This window comes from Callospermophilus lateralis, chromosome 5 (assembly GCF_048772815.1).
Source record: "Callospermophilus lateralis isolate mCalLat2 chromosome 5, mCalLat2.hap1, whole genome shotgun sequence".
NCBI classification, from domain to species: Eukaryota; Metazoa; Chordata; class Mammalia; order Rodentia; family Sciuridae; genus Callospermophilus; species Callospermophilus lateralis.
This window is the reverse complement of record NC_135309.1, coordinates 12,008,562-12,027,557: the sequence shown is the minus strand read 5'-3', so window position 1 is coordinate 12,027,557 and position 18,996 is coordinate 12,008,562.

Below are 18,996 nucleotides of genomic sequence, written 5' to 3'. Positions count from 1 at the left end.
GTTAAACCACGATGCAAAGAAAAGACCACCAACTCAAATTGTGAATCAAATTAAAGCAAGCTTATCTTTGCACATACAGGAAATGGCCAGGACTATTTCTCCCAAATCTCCCGGCTAGAAAGTAGCACCCTAGTTCTCTAGGAACACAGTTTTATAGCACAAAAAGTTTCAAAGGGTGTGTCATGAGAACTTACAGATAACAGGATTTTGACAAGCAAAATACAAAAGAAGATAGAAAGTTAATGATCTACATAGCTTAACATTTAAAGGTAGGGAAGAAGTTTAGATCCCAACATCAGAATTTATGAGGTGCCACTGATGTTTCAAAGAGGGTTGTTATCTGGCCAGGGAAAACCAGGCATGGGTGAGTTCAAGGCATAGGCAAAAATTCCACATAAGTTTAGAAATTGCAGTAATTTATAGTAAAACACAAATTAACTTTTCATGACTTTGTGACACGATGGCTCCCAATCTTATCATGGAATTAGGCTGGATTCATCACAAGGAGTCCAGGGCAGAAGAATCTCAAGTTCTAAGCCAGCCTGGGCAATGTAGAAAGACCATGCCTCAAGTTAAAAAATTAAAATTGCTATGAACATAGTTTAGTTAAATTCCCTGGGTTCAATAAGCAGAAATAAAGAAAAACAAAGAGTGCTATTAAAAAGAATATACAGAGTGGTATTTATTTCCATATTATAGAGGTATAATGAAACAACAAAATTTGTTTACATTTACTTTGTATGATGATATATATATATATATATATATATATATATATATATATATATATATATATATATTATATTTCAGGTATATGGGAGGAATATGTGTACTACAAACAAAATGATAATCATAATAAAGATCTTAGAATGTGAACTCTGGAAATTTTGAGCCCATAGAATTATGTGGAACAGAAATGGAGTGAGGTTGGCGGGGTCAATAAGTTCTGTTCAGCTACTGCCCAGCATGAAGATTGCACTCCAGGGCATTATATACTTGATGGTTGCAGAGGGCAGATCCTAAATTTTCTCACCACAGACATAAAAAAATAATGATAAATATGTAAGTTGTAAATGTGCTAATGTGTCTGAATGTCTCCTGCTTCTTCTTCTTCATATCTCTGTCCTGTGGAGAGAATGGAACGTCCTAGTGTTCTGTTGAGCAGTAGTGCTGAGAGAGGGTACCTTGCCTTATTTCTGATCTTAGATGCACTGATTTCAGTCTCTCAATTGATCATGTAATTTGTACTTCATTTGGTTAATTTGATGTATTACACTGATTGATTGATGTAAGTTGAACCACCCTTGCATCCCATTTATAAAGCCCACTGGCTCAGGAGTATGACTTATTTTTAATGTGCTGCCCAATTCAATTTGCTTTATTTTTTCTAGGATTTTTGTATTACTAGTTCCTTGGGGATATGGCTCTTTAATTTTCTTGTTATGTCCTTCCTTGTGGTTTCAGGGCAATGATTGACCTCTCAGAACGAATTTTGGGAGGGCTACTTTCTCTTCAGTTCTTCAAAAGAGTCTGAGACAGATTGTTTTAAACTCTTGAAATGTTTTCTAGTATTACCTAATAAGTCATCTCTCTAGTTTAATTTTTCAAAGGGAAGATTTGCCAATCAAAATCATCTTTCTAAAAGATTAAACTATCAAAGTTTTAGTTTCACATTATTTGAAAAAAAGCATGTCAAAGTAAGCAGAATTCTCTCACAGAAGCATGTGAAGTGCTGCCTCTTCATGCCAGGAGCTGAGTTCTCCCTATGGCAGCACAATTAGCCCAACACCTTCAGTACTCTCTCTTCTTTCTTGGCACATTGCTCTTCTAACATGCTTTGGGGCACTAATTTTCTCAGTTCTTTTGGCCACCTAATTTCTCCAAAGATACTGCCTGCATCAGACACCTGAGGCTTACATCAGATTCCTCTGGGTGTTGCCTGCTAGGTGCACCAGGGTTCATGTGAGAGGCATGCTCAGGAGGCAGAACTCTGAAGATGAGCTCCCAGAGGTTATCTGCCATCTCCTTAGCTTAATGAGTCTCATGAGTATATTTCAAAAACTTCATTTGTCAGATTCTAAAACTTTCCCTCATTATTTCAGCCTTTGCTTGTCTCTATGTTTTGCTCATTATTGTGCCTCTGTCCTGTGTGGCCCTCTAACTGTGCCCAGATGGGGTTAGAAGTGCTTGCTCTGAGTGAAGGCTGTCTGCAACTTTCCAGGGCTGCAATTCAAAAATCTCACCATGAAGACCAGTGTTGAAAATACTTTCCCTTAAGCTCCTCTCCAGAAGTTTGATAGTTTTAGGCCTTACTTTTATGTATGTCACTTATGAATTTCAAGATGATTATATGTGTGATGTAAGAAAAGGGGACAGTGTCATTTTTTCACTGTGGATATTCCTTTTTTCTCAGCAATGTCTGGAAGAGACTCCTCTTTCTCAATGGGTCTTCTTGGTGCCCTTGTTGAAATTTTTTCTACCTGACCACCTATATTTGGCTTATTTCTTAGCTCTCTACTCTGTTCCATATATTTAGGTTTCTACTTTTGTGCCTGTGTTGTACTGTAGATTGCTATGGCTTTGTAAAAATATCTTAAATTAGAAAGTGTAATACCTCCAAATTTGTTTTTCTTTCTCAGTGTCTCTATGAACATTTCAAATTTTTGTGGCTCCATAATTTTTTTCCATTTTTTTGTGTGAAGAATGTTTCTGAGATTTAATAAAGACTCCATCAAATCTACATGTGTTCAGGTAGCTTGGATATTTTAACCATATAAATTCTATATAGTATGCATGAACATATGATATATTTCCATTTATTTATTTCTTCTTTACTTTTTTTCACCAATGCTTAGTTTTAAGTGTACAAATCATTCACTTCCTTGCTTAATTGATTTCTAGAGTTATTTTTATGCAATCAGAAGTGCGGTTATTCTCTTGATTTCCTTTTCTCCTAGGTAATTATTTGTGCAGAGAAGTATTACTGAATTTTGTATGTTGATTTTTTTTCTAGATTTTAAAAATTAATTAATTAATTTGTTCTAATTTGTTACACATAACAGCAGAATGCATTTCAGTTCATAGTACACAAATGGAGCACAATTCTTCATTTCTTTGGTGGTACACAAAGTAGAGTCACACCATTCATGTCTTCCTACATGTACCTAGGGTAATGATGTCCCTCTCATTCCACCATGGTACGTTGATTTTGTATCATGCACTTTCCTGAATTTATTTATTAGTTCTAAATGTTTGTGGTGCCTTTGAAATGTTCTACATATAAATTATGTTATCCACAAATAGAAATCATTTTATATTTTCTTTTTTGATTGGGATGACTTTGATTCCTTCTTATTTTCTGATAAAAGTTCCTTTTCCTTTTTCTTTTCTTCCTAGTATTTCCAGTACTGGGAGATAGAGCTGTGAGAGTGGGATTCCCTGTGCTGTAGTGCAGAATCCAGCCTTATGTTAAAGTCTTTAATACATTTTAGTTGGTATATCAAGGAAGTGCTGGGAGTTTACAGTGCTATTCTGCATGTAGAAATCTGGTTGTCCAGATACCACTCTTAATCCTCATACTAGTATTTTAGAACTTGTGTGTATTATAACTGCATTTTTAAAAGGGGTTTTGGTTTGTTTGTTTTGTTTTGTTTTGTTTTGTTTTTTAGTGTGCTTGGGATTGAACCAAGGGCCTTGTGCATGTAAGGCAAACACTTAATTGACAGAGATATATCTTGGTTCATAACACTGTATTTTAAAAAGTCACTAACTTAATTTTGAATATGCACAAAATTTCTACTTTTTTCTATTTGACCTTAGTACATTAACAATGTCACAAATGACATATTAATATATTATCTACCAAATAACAAACCTAAAATCATTTGGATGTTTTTTCTTCTAAATTAAGAAAAATTAAATGTGGAGAAGTCAACCGAAATAACAATATTAAGAGCTTTTATATTTTCCTTTATCAGAGAACTTCACTTTTATATGAAGACATATCACTCTCTAGTGTCAGTTTTAATTTAATTTAACCATTTCTTGTGGGACATGTATATTACTAATTAACTTGCTTAGTTTTTATTGTTTCTGGAATATCATTATTTCTCTCTTATTTTAAAGAGTAGTTTTGCCATATATAAAATTCTTACCTGTTAGTTTTTCTATCTCAATGCTAAATATATCAAACCACTGTTCTCTAGCATGCAAAGTTTCTACTCAGAGACTGACCAGTAATATTCTAGAGGATTAGTTTTATGTGATGAGTTTCTTTTCTCTTGTGCCTTTTAATATTTTCTTTGCCTTTGTTTAGACGCTTTGATAATAATGACTCTTGGTCTTCAACTCTTTGGATTTATTTTATTGGGAGTACATTGAGCATCTTGGATTTGCAGATATACTTACATATATATTTATTTAAGTACATGTAGTTTTTGTATGTTTTTACCGAAGGTCCCAAATCTTTCTCTACAATCTGATATCATCTTGTAAGTATCTAAGAATATTTGCTTTTTTTCATTTTCTTTTTGTTAGACTTGATAATTGCAATTTAAATGTCTTACAGTTACTTGATTCTTCTTTTGGTGAGTTTTAATTTGATATTGAACATTTAAGTACATTTTTCAATTCATTTCTGACTTGTGGCTCCAGAATTTTTCCATTTCTTTTACTTTACAATTTTAATGAAATTGTTGGTAATTTCACTATTTCCAGGTATAATTTTTCTGTTTTGCTTTCACTCTTTCTTAGTATTTTCCTTTAGCTTTTTAAATGTATTTAAAACAATGAATATTAAATATTTGTCTAGTAAATCTGGAGTTGGTGTCTTTAGTATTTGTAGATTCCTATTGTTCCTTTAACTAGACACTTCCATGTTTCTTTATGCATTGTATGATCTTTTATTTGCAAGGGGGATTTTTATAAGACATCAACTATATTCTTCCATTGAAGGCTGGTTCTGTGTGTGCTAGAAACATCATTGATCTGAAGGCTCACTGAGAGGCATCTTTTCTCAGCCTGTGTCTTCCCTTTCCTGTGCATGTGTCTCCTCACAATCCTCCCAAGGTCTTGGATGCTTTTATATGTCTTCATTTTTCTGTGATTATTATCTATTCCTTTTCTTAGTGACTGAATGTTCTTTTATGTTCTTTGGCCTAAAATATCTTGCCCCCAAATATCTGCAGGTCTCTGTCCTTTGATCTTTCATTCCCATGGTGCCTGCCACAGAAATTGGCAATTTCCAACTTTGGGAAACAATTTTGCTGCTATTGTCTTTGAAATCTGAGTCAAGTGATACAGAAATAGCTCCTATGATGTCCTACAGATAAGATAGACTGTATCAAATTCTGTCCTTTCCCTCCATCCCAAGGGAGGAAACTGAGAATATGACTACTTCCTCTTGTATGTCATGATATGTAAATGTGATAAAGATATAAAAGAAAAAAAAAAGAATATGAAAAGACTCTACAAATTTCCCTACTAACTGGATGTGGGTTTTTGAGGATTGGACATCCAGAGGGTTCATATGGGTCATTGAAGAGTGTCAAAAGTTCTTAAAAGTCTATCTTAGCCAATCTATAGATTTTCAATATATCCATGGGGATTGATGGTTTGTTACTTCCTAGCCCACGAGCATGTTGACTTCCTATAATTTTACCTAAAAGAGAATTTTCTTGGTGTTTGTGTTGCCATAAAAAAATACCTAATTTTGTGTAATGTCTAAAGAAAGAAGAATATTGGTCTGACCATTTTGATGGCTGGAAAGTGCAAACATCATGGTACCACCACTGAATAGGGAAAACAATGGAGAATCAAAAAGAGAACTGGCTTTGTGAAGAAGGGGCACCATGTGAGCCAGGAGCCATGAGGATAGGGAGAAAATCCTTGGTCTCACTTTACAACAACCAGGTCTGTCAGGAACAGATCTAGTCCTATCAGAGCCCCACTAGTCTCTCAGATGGTGATGCTCCCATGTGGAATCACTCCAGGCCTCATCACCTCTGGACTGTTCTTGTTCCATAATTTTTGTTGGTGCACTAGAGTGGTAAATAATGAGACTAATTGTTACATATTCATACTTGTGCACATATGACAATGTAATTCACCCCCATCGCTCCCCACTTTTCCATTTTCCCTCTCCTTCTCTCTCCATTGGACATTTTCCTATACTCTACTATCTCCCTGTGATTTTCTGAGGTCCACTCCACACACATTTTTGTCCTTTCTAGCTTCCACATCTGAGATCACATATATGACCCTGGACTTTATGAGTTTGGATTATTTTGCTCAATCTAATGTTCTTAATCTCCATTCATTTTCCAACAGATGACATAATTTTATGCTTCTTTATGCAATACAATTATTATGGATGACTTCAATATACCTCTCTCACCACTGGACAGATCTTCCAAGCAAAAGTTGAATAAAGAAACTATAGAACTTAATAATACAATTAATAACTTAGACTTAATTGTCATATATAGAATATACCACCCAGCATCAAGTGGTTACCCTTTTTACTCAGCAGCACATGGATACTTCTAAAAAATTGACCATATATTATTTCACAGTGCAACTCTTAGAAATTATAAAGGAGTAGAGATAATACCATGCAACCTATCTGATAATAATGGAATGAAACTGGAAATCAATGATAAAAGAAGGAAGAAAAAATCCTATATCACTTGGAGAATGAACAATATGTTACTGAATGATCAATGGGTTACAGAAGACATCAAGGAGGAAATTAAAATTTTTTTACAGATAAAAGAAAACACAGACACAACATATCAGAATCTATGGGACACTATGAAAGCAGTTCTCAGAGGAAAATTTATTGCTTGGAGTTCATTCCTGAAAATAAAATAAAAGAAAAAAACAACAAATAAGTGATCTCACACTTCATCTCAAAACCCTAGAAAAAAGAAGAGCAAAACAGCAGCAAATGTAGTAGAAGGCAAGAAATAATTAAAATCAGAGCTGAGATCAATGAAATTGAAACAAAAGAAATAATTGAAAAAATTGACAAAAGTAAAAGTTGGTTCTTTGAAAAAAAATAAGATCAACAGACCCTTAGCCATGCTAATGAAGAGAAGAGAGAGAACTCAAATTACTAGCATATGAGATGAAAACGGTAATATCACAACAGACACTACAAAAATACAGAAGATAATGAGAAATTATTTTGAAACCTTATACTCCAATAAAATAGAAGATAGTGAAGGCATTGATAAATTTCTTAAGTCATATGATTTGCCCAGATTGAGTCAGGAGGATACACACAACTTAAACAGATGAATATCAATTCAGGAAATAGAAGAAGCCATCAAAAGACTACCAACCAAGAAAATCCCAGGACTGGATGGGTATACAGCAGAGTTTTATAAAACCCTTAAAGAAGAAGTAATACCAATACTTTTCAAGCTATTTCAGGAAATTGAAAAAGAAGGAGCACTTCCAAATTCATTCTATGAGGTCAACATCACCCTGATTTCTAAACCAGACAAAGACACTTCAAAGAAAGAGAACTACAGACCAATATTTCTAATGAACATAGATGCAAATATCCTCAATAAAATTCTGGCAAATCAGATACAAAAACATATCAAAAATATTGTATACCATGATCAAGTAGAATTCATCCCTGGGATGCAAGCCTGGTTCAATATATGGAAATCAATAAACGTTATTCACCACATCAACAGACTTAAAGATAAGAACCATATGATCATCTTGATAGATGCAGAAAAAGCATTAGACAAAGTACAGCATTACTTTATGTTCAAAACACTAGAAAACTAGGGAAAACAGGAACATACCTCAATATTGTAAAAGTTATTTAAGAAAAGCCTAAGGCTAGCATCATTCTAAATGGAGAAAAATTGAAGGCATTTCCTCTAAAATCTGGAGCAAGACACAGATGCCCTCTCTCACCACTTCTATTCAACATAGTCCTCGAAACACTGGCCAGAGCAATTAGACAGACAAAAGAAATTAAAGGCATAAAGATAGGAAAAGAAGAACTTACATTAGCACTATTTGAAGGTGACATAATCCTATACCTAGAAGACCCAAATGGTTCTACCAAGAAAATTATAGCACTAGTAAATGAATTTAGCAAAGTGGCAGGATATAAAATCAACACACATAAATCAAAGGCGTTCCTGTATATCAGTGACAAATCCTCTGAAACAGAAATGAGAACAACCACCTCATTCACAATATCCTTAAAAAAATAAAATACTTGTGAATTAACAATAGAGGTGAAATAACTATACAAAGAAAATTACAAAACACTAAAGAGAGAAATAGAAGAAGACCTTAGAAGATGGAAAGATATACCTTGTTTATGGATAGGCAGAACTAATATCATTAAAATGGCCATATTACCAAAAGTATTCTGTAGGTTTAATGCAATGTCAATCAAAATCCCAACAACATTCCTTGCAGAAAAAGAAAAAGCAATCATGAAATTTATCTGGAAAAATAAAAGACCTAGAATAGCAAAAGCAACTCTAAGCAGAAAGAGTGAAACTGGCGGTACAGAGATACCAGATTTTAAACTATACTACAGAGAAATAGTAACAAAAAGAGCATGGTACTGGTACCAAAACAGGTGGATAGACCAAAGGTACAGAATATGGGACACAGAGACCATTCCACAAAATTACATCTACCTTATATTTGACAAAGGTGCTAAAAGCATGCAATGGAGAAAGGATAGCATCTTCAACAAATGGTGCTGGGAAAACTGGAAATCCATACGCAAAAAATGAAATTGAATCCCTTTCTCTCACCATGCACAAAAATTCACTCAAAATGGATCAAGGAGCTAGGGATTAAAACAGAAACTCTGTGTCTGATAGAATAAAAGTTGGCTCTAATCTCCATCTCATGGGGTCGGGCTCCAAATTCCTTAATAGGACACCTATAGCACAAGAGTTAAAATCAAGAATCAACAAATGGGACATACTCAAACTAAAAAGTTTTTTCTCAGCAAGAGAAACAATAAGAGAGGTAAATAGGGAGCCTACATACTGGGAATAAATTTTTACCCCTAACACTTCAGGTAGAGCTCTAATCTCCAGAGTGTACAAAGAACTCAAAAAGTTAAACAACAAGAAAACAAATAACCCAATCAACAAATGGGCCAAGGATCTAAACAGACATTTCTCAGAAGAGGATATACAATCAATCAACAAATACATGAAAAAATGCTCACCATCTCTAGCAATCAGAGAAATGCAAATTAAAACCACTCTAAGATATGATCTCACTCCAGTAAGAATGGCAGCCATTATGAAGTCAAACAATAATAAGTGCTGGCGAGGATGTGGGGAAAAGGGTACACTTGTACATTGCTGGTGGACTGCAAATTGGTGCAGCCAATTTGAAAAGCATTACGGAGATTCCTTGTTAAGCTGGGAATGGAACCACCATTTGCCCCAGCTATTCCCCTTCTCGGACTATTCCCAAAAGACCTTAAAAGAGCATATTACAGGAACACAGCTACATTAATGTTCATACCAGCACAATTCACAATAGCTAGACTGTGGAAGCAACCCAGATGCCCTTCAATAATGAATGGATTAAAAAAATGTGGAATTTATACACAATGGAATATTACTCAGCACTAAAAATAACAAAATCATGACATTTGCAGGGTAATGGATGGCATTAGAGCAGATTATGCTGAGTGAAGCTAGCCAATTCCTAAGGAGCAAATGCTGAATGTCTTCTTTGATATAAGGGGGGTGACTCAAAACAGAGCAGGGAGGAAGACAATGAGAAGATTACCATTAAATAGGGATGAGAGATGCATGGGAATGGGAGAGAGAAGGGGAATTTCATTGAAGATGGAAGGAGACCCTCATAGTTATGCAAAATTACATATTAGATGGTGTGAGGAAGAAAAAAAGAGAGAGAGAAAAAGTGTTATAGAGTGGGTAGAGAGAAGTGATGGGAGGGGAAGGGAGGAGAGGGGAGAATAGGAAGGGTAGCAGAATACAATAGACACTAATATGGCTATATGTATAAATGTGGCTGTAAAACCAAGGTGATACTGCAATCTGTACACGGAAAAAAAAGAATTCATACCCCACTTTGAATCAAATGTATGATATGTCAAGATCATTGTAATGTTTTGAGCAACTAATGAAAAAATTTTAAAAAAAGAGTGAAGGGAGACAGAGGAGTTAGACAGAATTAATCCTACGTCCCAGGCGGTCAATTCCCGGGGGTGTCCTAGCAGAGCACCCGGGGATCACCTTGAACCTGATGGGACTGGGTGGGGTGCATCCCCCCAAAAAAACACCCAGAGGGATTGCCAGACACTCAACAGCCAATTCCCTCATTCTGGTGAATTAGAGTTCAGGCACTCATGAGATGGGGGAACTCACCAGTCTACAGGCTGGTGGTGGATGTCAGTCAGGCGATCAGATCAGAGGAGTGGACTACAACAGGAATGGTTAGGCTCAGAGTTTGGGGACAGGATTCCACCTTGAGTGACAGGGATCCCTGTCCTGGGTTTCAGCATCAAATGCAAAGAATGGTGGAAAAAGCTCCGTAAACTCAACAAGCCAAAACAACCATTTACCTGTCCAAGATTTTATTAACAGGACCCTAGCAGCCAGTCGCAAAAGAGAAGGGGGTCAAGAGAGAAAAGGGGGGGGAGAGAAGGGGGAGAGGAAGAGGGGGAGAGTAAGAGAGAGAGAGAGAGTAAGAGAGAGAATGTAAGAGAGTAAGAAAGCGAACACGAACAGGGTATTAATATTTATGGGCTTAACACAGGATGAGAAGGAGCAAGGTAAGTGAGCTGTTGCTTCTTCATTAGCTGAGAGTTCAGGCCACTTCAGGGATTGGAGATAGGCCATTCAAAGTCTGCGCCATTCACGGGGATTGGAGGTGATGGTTCGTGTGCCATTCAGTGTGTCATGGACCTCAGCTCCCTGAAGAGAAGCACTCCAAGTGCCATCTTTACCAACACTCCTGAACTCCCTGAAGAGAAGCATTCCAGGCACCATCTTTACCAACATATTCAACTTCTATTCATAGAGAAAGTTGTATTAAATATCTGCATGAGGAGGTACAACAAATCAATAATATTTAGGATATTCAGTCTGTTTCTTTTGAAAAGTATTTAACCTGTATTTGATTAAATGCAGATATTTTATAAGAAGGCTCACAAATTTGGCCCTGTCTTGTCTCCTGCCTGCCTTGGTGGCTGTTTTTCAAAGTACAGACATTTGTAGCATGATGACATCTTGATCAACAGCAATCACTATTAAGAGGGTAGTGGTTCCATAAGAGTACAATTGTGATATAAAAGTCCTCTATAGTACTTTTCTGTGCCTTTTATATTGAGGTACATGTATGTGGGGAGATGCTCAAATAGTGATTTACCCTAGTGACATTGTGTTGGTTTATACAGCATGCTGTGTGAGGGTGTGAAGTGCAGGTGCACAGAAACCTGTTTTGCAATGGTGCAAGTGCTCCAGATGACCAAGGAATGAGCAAGTGTGCAATGCTGCATTTCTTATGAACTTGTCCCCACAGTCATTTGGCCCATGACTGCTTTCCACATTTGGCTATCCATGGATTTTCACACAGAGATACTGCAGTGTGCTTTGCTCTAGCTAAGAATACACTTTCATTGTTCACATTTCTAATAGGCTCATATCTGTCTTACATAACCATTGCCATAAATGTTAGAGATTTGCTTTGGACCCTCAGATAGTTTAGGGTCTTGACCTGAAATTTGGCATCATGTGAGTCTGCTTCAAAGGATTTCCTTCATTGTTAACAATTGCATAATGATTTCTTTATGTTTCCACTGTGTGTCAAAAATACAATAAGGTCAAGTTGTTAGTGAATCTAAAAGTTTTTTGTCAAGTCACGTCACCCCATTTGGAGTAGGGGCAGAGCAGAGCCACCGCCTGAGCCTGCAAGGTAGATAGACCTGCGACTGACCGGCGGAACAGGTCCAGCGGTCTACTGGGATGGTAGACACGTCACACCAATTGGAGGAGGGTCAGAGCAGAGCCGCCTCCCGAGCCCGGAACAGGCCCAGCAACCTGCCGGCGTGGCAGTCATGTCACCCCAATTGGAGTAGGGGCAGAGCCGCGCCCATGCCCGGAACAGGTCCAGCAACCTGCCGGCGTGGTAGTCATGACACCCCAATTGGAGTAGGGGCAGAGCAAATCCGTCACCCGCGCCCACAAGGTAGGCAGGTCTGTGACCGACTGCCAGAATGGGCCCAGTGGCCTGCCGGCGTGGTAGACACGTCACACCAATTGGGGGATGGGCAGAGCAGAGCCGCCTCCCGAGCCAGGAACAGGCCCAGCGGCCCGCCGGCGTGGCAGTCACATCACCCCATTTGGAATAGAGGCAGAGCAGCGCCTCAGCCCGCGCCCAGAACAGGCCCAGCGACCTGCCGGCGTGGTAGTCACGACACCCCAATTGGAGTAGAGGCAGAGCAGAGCCGCCACCTGCACCCGCAAGGTAGGCAGGCCTGTGACAGACCTGTGACTCAGGCCCAGCAGCCTGCCGGCATGGCAGACACATCGCCACATTTGGAATAGGGGCAGAGCAGAGCCACCGCTCGTACCCGCAAGGTAGGCAGACCTGCGACTGACCGGAGGAACAGGCCCAGTGGCCTGCCGGCATGGTACACACGTCACCCCAACTGGAACAGGGGCAGAGCCGAGCCGCCTCCCACATGCGGAACAGGCCCAGCGACCCGCAGGTATGGTAATCACGTCACCCAATTGGAGTAGGGACAGAGCAGAGCTGCCGCCCGCGCCTGCAAGGTAGGCAGACCTGTGACCAACCGGCAGAACAAGCCCAGGGTTTCGCAGGCATGGTAGACACATCACACCAATTGGAGGAGGGGCAGAGCAGAGCCGCTGCCCGCGCCTCCAAGGTAGGCAGACCTGCAACCCACCGGCAGAACAGTCCTAGCGGCCCGCCAGCGTGGTAGACAGATCACCCCAATTGGAGGAGGAGCAGAGCCGCCACCCGCCCCTGCAAGGGAGACTTTTCAACTATACAAGAGCAATATAAATATATAAGGGGAAAATTTCAAAAACACAACAGTTTCACCAAGCAGAAACAAACACGAGCAATATGAAAAGACAAGAAAAGAAAGGACCACAAGCAATGCAGGTCAACTCAACTTTAGAAGAGGTAATAGCTGCAGCAGATGGAATGTCAGAAAAAGAATTCAGGATATACATGCTGCAGATGATCTAGAGTCTCAAGGAAGACATTAGACAGCAAAATCAGACAATGAAAGATCACTTCGACCACTTTGACAATTTATTACATAAACAACTCCAAGAAGCAAAAGATCAAATATACAGGGAGATAGAGGTAATAAAAAACAAACAAACAGAAATCCTAGAAATGCAGGAAGCAATAAACCAACTTAAAAACGCAATTGAGAATACTACCAGCAGAGTAGAACACTTAGAAGATAGAACATCACACAATGAAGACAAAGTATTTCAACTTGAAAAGAAAATGGACAGCTCAGCAAGACTGTTAAGAAACCATGAGCAGAACATCCAAGAAATATGGGATAATATAAAGAGACCACTTAAGAGTCATTGGGATACAGGAAGGTATAGAGGTCCAAACCAAAGGAATGAGCAATCTATTCAATGAAATAATACCAGAAAACTTCCCAGACTTGAAGAATGAGACAGAATCCCAAATCCTGGAAGCCTATAGAAAGCCAAATGTGCAAAATCATAAGAGATTCACAACTAGACACATTATAATGAAGATGCCCAACATACAGAACAAGGAGAGAATTTTAAAAGCTACAAGAGAAAGGAAGCAGATTATATTTAAGGATAAACCAATCAGGATAACAGCTGATCTTTCAACACAGACTCTGAAAGCTAGAAGATCCTGGAATAACATATTTTAAACAATGAAAGAAACTGGGTTCCAACCAAGAATCGTGTATCCAGCGAATTTAAGCTTCAGGATGAAAGATGAAATTAAAACCTTCCACGATAAACAAAAGTTAAAAGAATTTGCAGCTAGAAAACCATGTTTTCAAAACATCCTTGGCAAAACATTACAGGAGGAGGAAATGGAAAATAACAATGAAAGCCAACAGTGGGGGGTAGGACAGTAAAGGGGAGAAAATAATCAAAAAGGAAAACAAACCATGTTTAGAAACATAAATAAACAAATATGGCTGGAAGAACAACCCATATCTCAATAATGTTGTTAAATGTTAAGCCTAAATATTAATGGCTTAAACTCACCAATTAAGAGACACAGGCTAGTAGAATGGATCACAAAACAAGACCCAACAATATGCTGCCTACAGGAGATGCATTTGATAGGAAAAGACATACCTAGACTGAAGGTGAAAGGTTGGGAAAAATCATATCACTCATATGGACTTCGGAAACAAGCAGGAGTGGCCATACTCATATCAAATAAAATAGATTTTAAGCCAAAGTTAATCAAAAGGGATAAAGTGGGACACTACATACTGCTCAAGGGAACCATACACCAACAAGACATAACAATCATAAATATATATGCCCCAAACAATGATGCAGATATGTTCATCAAGCAAACTCTTCTCAAGTTTAAGAGTCTAATAGACCATCATACTTTAATCATGGGAGACTTCAACACACCTCTCTCACCACTGGACAGATCTTCCAAACAAAAGTTGAATAAGGAAACTATAGAATTCAATAACACAATTAATAACCTAGACTTAATTGATATATATAGAATATACCACCCAACATCAAGCAGTTACACTTTTTTTCTCAGCAGCACATGGATCCTTCTCAAAAATAGATCATATATTATGTCACAGGGCAACTCTCAGACAATATAAAGGATTAGAGATAATACCATGCATCTTATCTGATCATAATGGAATGAAACTGAAAATCAACAATAAAAGAAGGAAGAAAAAATCATGCATCACTTGGAGAATGAACAATAGATTAGTGAATGATCAATGGGTTATAGAAGACATCAAGGAGGAAATTAAAAAATTCTTAGAGATAAATGAAAACACAGACACAACATATCGGAATCAATGGGACACATTGAAAGCAGTTCTAAGAGGAAAATTCATTGCTTGGAGTTCATTCCTCAAAAAAAGAAAAAACCAACAAATAAATGATCTCATACTTCATCTCAAAAACCTAGAAAAAGAAGAGCAAAACAACAGCAAAAGAAGTAGAAGTCAAGAAATAATTAAAATCAGAGCTGAAATTAATGAAATCGAAACAAAAGAAACAATTAAAAAGATTGACAAAACTAAAAGTTGGTTCTTTGAAAAAATAAATAAAATCAACAGACCCTTAGCCATGCTAATGAAGAGAAGAAGAGAGAGAACCCAAATTACTAGCATACGGGATGAAAAAGGCAATATCACAACAGACACTTCAGAAATACAGAAGATAATCAGAAACTATTTTGAATCCTTATACTCCAATAAAATAGAAGATAGTGAAGGCATGGATAAATGTCTTAAGTCATATGATCTGTCCAGATTGAGTCAGGAGGATATAGACAACCTAAACAGACCAATATCAATTGAGGAAATAGAAGAAATCATCAAAAGACTATCAACTAAGAAAAGCCCAGGACCGGATGGGTATACAGCAGAGTTTTACAAAACCTTTAAAGAGGAACTAATACCAATACTTTTCAAGCTATTTCAGAAAATAGAAAAAGGGAGAACTTCCAAATTCATTCTACGAGGCCAACATCACCCTGATTCCTAAACCAGACAAAGACACTTAAAACAAAGAAAACTACAGACAAATATCTCTAATGAACCTAGATGCAAAAATCCTCAATAAAATTCTGGCGAATCAGATACAAAAACATATCAAAAAAATTGTGCACCATAATCAAGTAGGATTCATCCCTGGGATGCAAGGCTGGTTCAATATACATAAATCAATAAATGTTATTCACCACATCAATAGACTTAAAAAGAAGAACCATATGATCATCTCGATAGATGCAGAAAAAGCATTCGACAAAGTACAGAATCCCTTTATGTTCAAAACGCTAGAAAATCTAGGGATAACAGGAACTTACCTCAACATTGTAAAAGCAATCTATGCTAAGCCTCAGGCTAGCATCATTCTGAATGGAGAAAAATTGAAGGCATTCCCTCTAAAATCTGGAACAAGACAGGGATGCCCTCTCTCACCACTTCTGTTTAACATAGCTCTCAAAACACTGGCCAGAGCAATTAGACAGATGAAAGAAATTAAAGGCATAAAAATAGGAAAAGAAGAACTTAAATGATCACTATTTGCAGATGACATGATTCTATACCTAGCAGACCCAAAAGGGTCTACAAAGAAACTATTAGAGCTAATAAATGAATTCAGCAAAGTGGCAGGATATAAAATCAACACGTATAAATCAAAGGCATTCGTGTATATCAGCAACAAATCCTCTGAAATGAAAATGAGGACAACCATTCCATTCACAATATCCTCAAAAAAATAAAATACTTGGGAATCAACCTAACAAAAGAGGTGAAAGACTTATACAATAAAAACTACAGAACCCTAAAGAGAGAAATAGAAGAAGATTTTAGAAGATGGAAAAATATACCCTGTTCATGGATAGGCAGAACTAACATCATCAAAATGGCGATATAACCAAAAGTTCTCTATAGGTTTAATGCAATGCCAATCAAAATCCCAATGGCGTTTCTTATAGAAATAGAGAAAGCAATCATGAAACTCATACGGAAAAATAAAAGATCCAGAATAGCAAAAACAATGCTAAGCAGGAAGTTTGAATCAGGCGGTATAGCGATACCAGACTTCAAACTATACTCCAGAGCAATAGTAACAAAAACTGCATGGTACTGGTACCAAAACAGGCGGGTGGAGCAATGTACAGAATAGAGGACACAGAAACCAATCCACAAAATTACAACTATCTTATATTTGATAAAGGGGCTAAAAGCATGCAATGGAGGAAGAATAGCATCTTCAACAAATGGTGCTGGGAAAACTGGAGATCCGTATGCAACAAAATGAAACTGAATCCCTTTCTGTCACCATGCACAAAAGTTAACTCAAAATGAATCAAGGAGCTTGATATCAAATCAGAGAAACGGCGTTTGATAGAAGAAAAAGTTGGCTATGATCTACATACTGTGGGGTAGGGCTCCAAATTCCTCAAAAGGACACCCATAGCACAAGAGTTAATAACTAGAATAAACAAATGGGACTTACTCAAAGTAAAAAGTTTTTTCCTCAGCAAAAGAAACAATAAGAGAGGTAAATAGGGAGCCTACATCCTGGGAACAAATCTTTACTCCTCACACTTCAGATAGAGCCCTAATATCCAGAGTATACAAAGAACTCAAAAAATTAGACAACAAGATAACAAATAACCCAATCAACAAATGGGCAAAGGACCTGAACAGACACTTCCCAGAGGAGGACATACAATCAATCAACAAGTACATGAAAAAATGCTCATCATCTCTAGCAGTCAGAGAAATACAAATCAAAACCACCCTAAGATACCATCTCACTCCAGTAAGATTGGCAGCCATTAGGAAGTCAAACAACAACAAGTGTTGGTGAGGTTGTGGGGAAAAGGGTTCACTTGTTCGTTGCTGGTGGGACTGCAAATTGGTGCAGCCAATCTGGAAAGCAGTATGGAGATTTCTTGGAAAGCTTGGAATGGAACCACCATTTGACCCAGCTATTCCCCTTCTCGGTCTATTCCCTAAAAACCTATAAAGAGCATGCTACAGGGACACTGCTACATCGATGTTCATAGCAGCACAATTCACAATAGCAAGACTGTGGAACCAACCTAGATGCCCTTCAATAGACAAATGGATAAAAAAAATGTGGCATTTATACACAATGGAGTATTACTCTGCATTAAAAAAATGACAAAATCATAGAATTTGGAGGGAAATGGATGGCATTAGAGCAGATTATGCTAAGTGAAACCAGCCAATCCCTTAAAAACAAATGCCAAATGTCTTCTTTGATATAAGGAGAGTAACTAAGAACAGAGTAGGGACGAAGAGCATGAGAAGAAGATTAACATTAAACAGGGATGAGAGGTGGGAAGGAAAGGGAGGTAGAAGGGAAATTGCATGGAAATGGAAGGAGACCCTCAGGGTTATACAAAATTACATACAAGAGGAAGCGAGGGGAAAGGGAAAAATAATACAAGGGGGAGATATGAACTGCAGTAGAGGGAGGGGGTAGAGAGAGAAGAGGGAAGGGGAGGGGAGGGGAGCGGGGATAGTAAAGGATAGGAAAGGCAGCAGAATACAACAGACACTAGTATGGCAATATATAAATCAATGGAAGTGTAACTGATGTGATTCTGCAATCTGTATACTGGGTAAAAATGGGAGTTCATAACCCACTTGAATCAAAGTGTGAAATATGATATATCAAAAACTATGTAATGTTTTGAACAACCAACAATAAAAAAAAGAAAATAAATAAATAAAAATCAGTATTTATGGTAGAAGCAGAAAATTGAAAAAAAATTATATAAATTTACAATGAAATTATATATATATATATATATATATATATATATATATATATATATATACACACACACATATACATACACATATATATGACAAAAGAAATAAACACTCAAAAAAAAAACAAAAAAAAAATAAAATAAAAGTTTGTTGTCCAGGAGACTTAGCCAAGCAAAATGTGTCAAGAGCTGGAGGAAGTGCTGTGACCTTTTTTGTGATTGAATTTTGCATGCTGAAATAGTTTCTTAGGACCAACTGCTGTTTATACTGGCTTGTCTATAGTATATTAACTTGATTTCACTGCTCATACTGTCAAGTATATGGCCATAAATCTTGAGTCTTTTGTTTGTGACTAAACAGAGAATTTTTTGAGATGTCAAATGACATAAACTTTGGCTATGTGGCTATGGAACTTGACTTTGGGTATGTCAAAACTATGTCCTCCACTT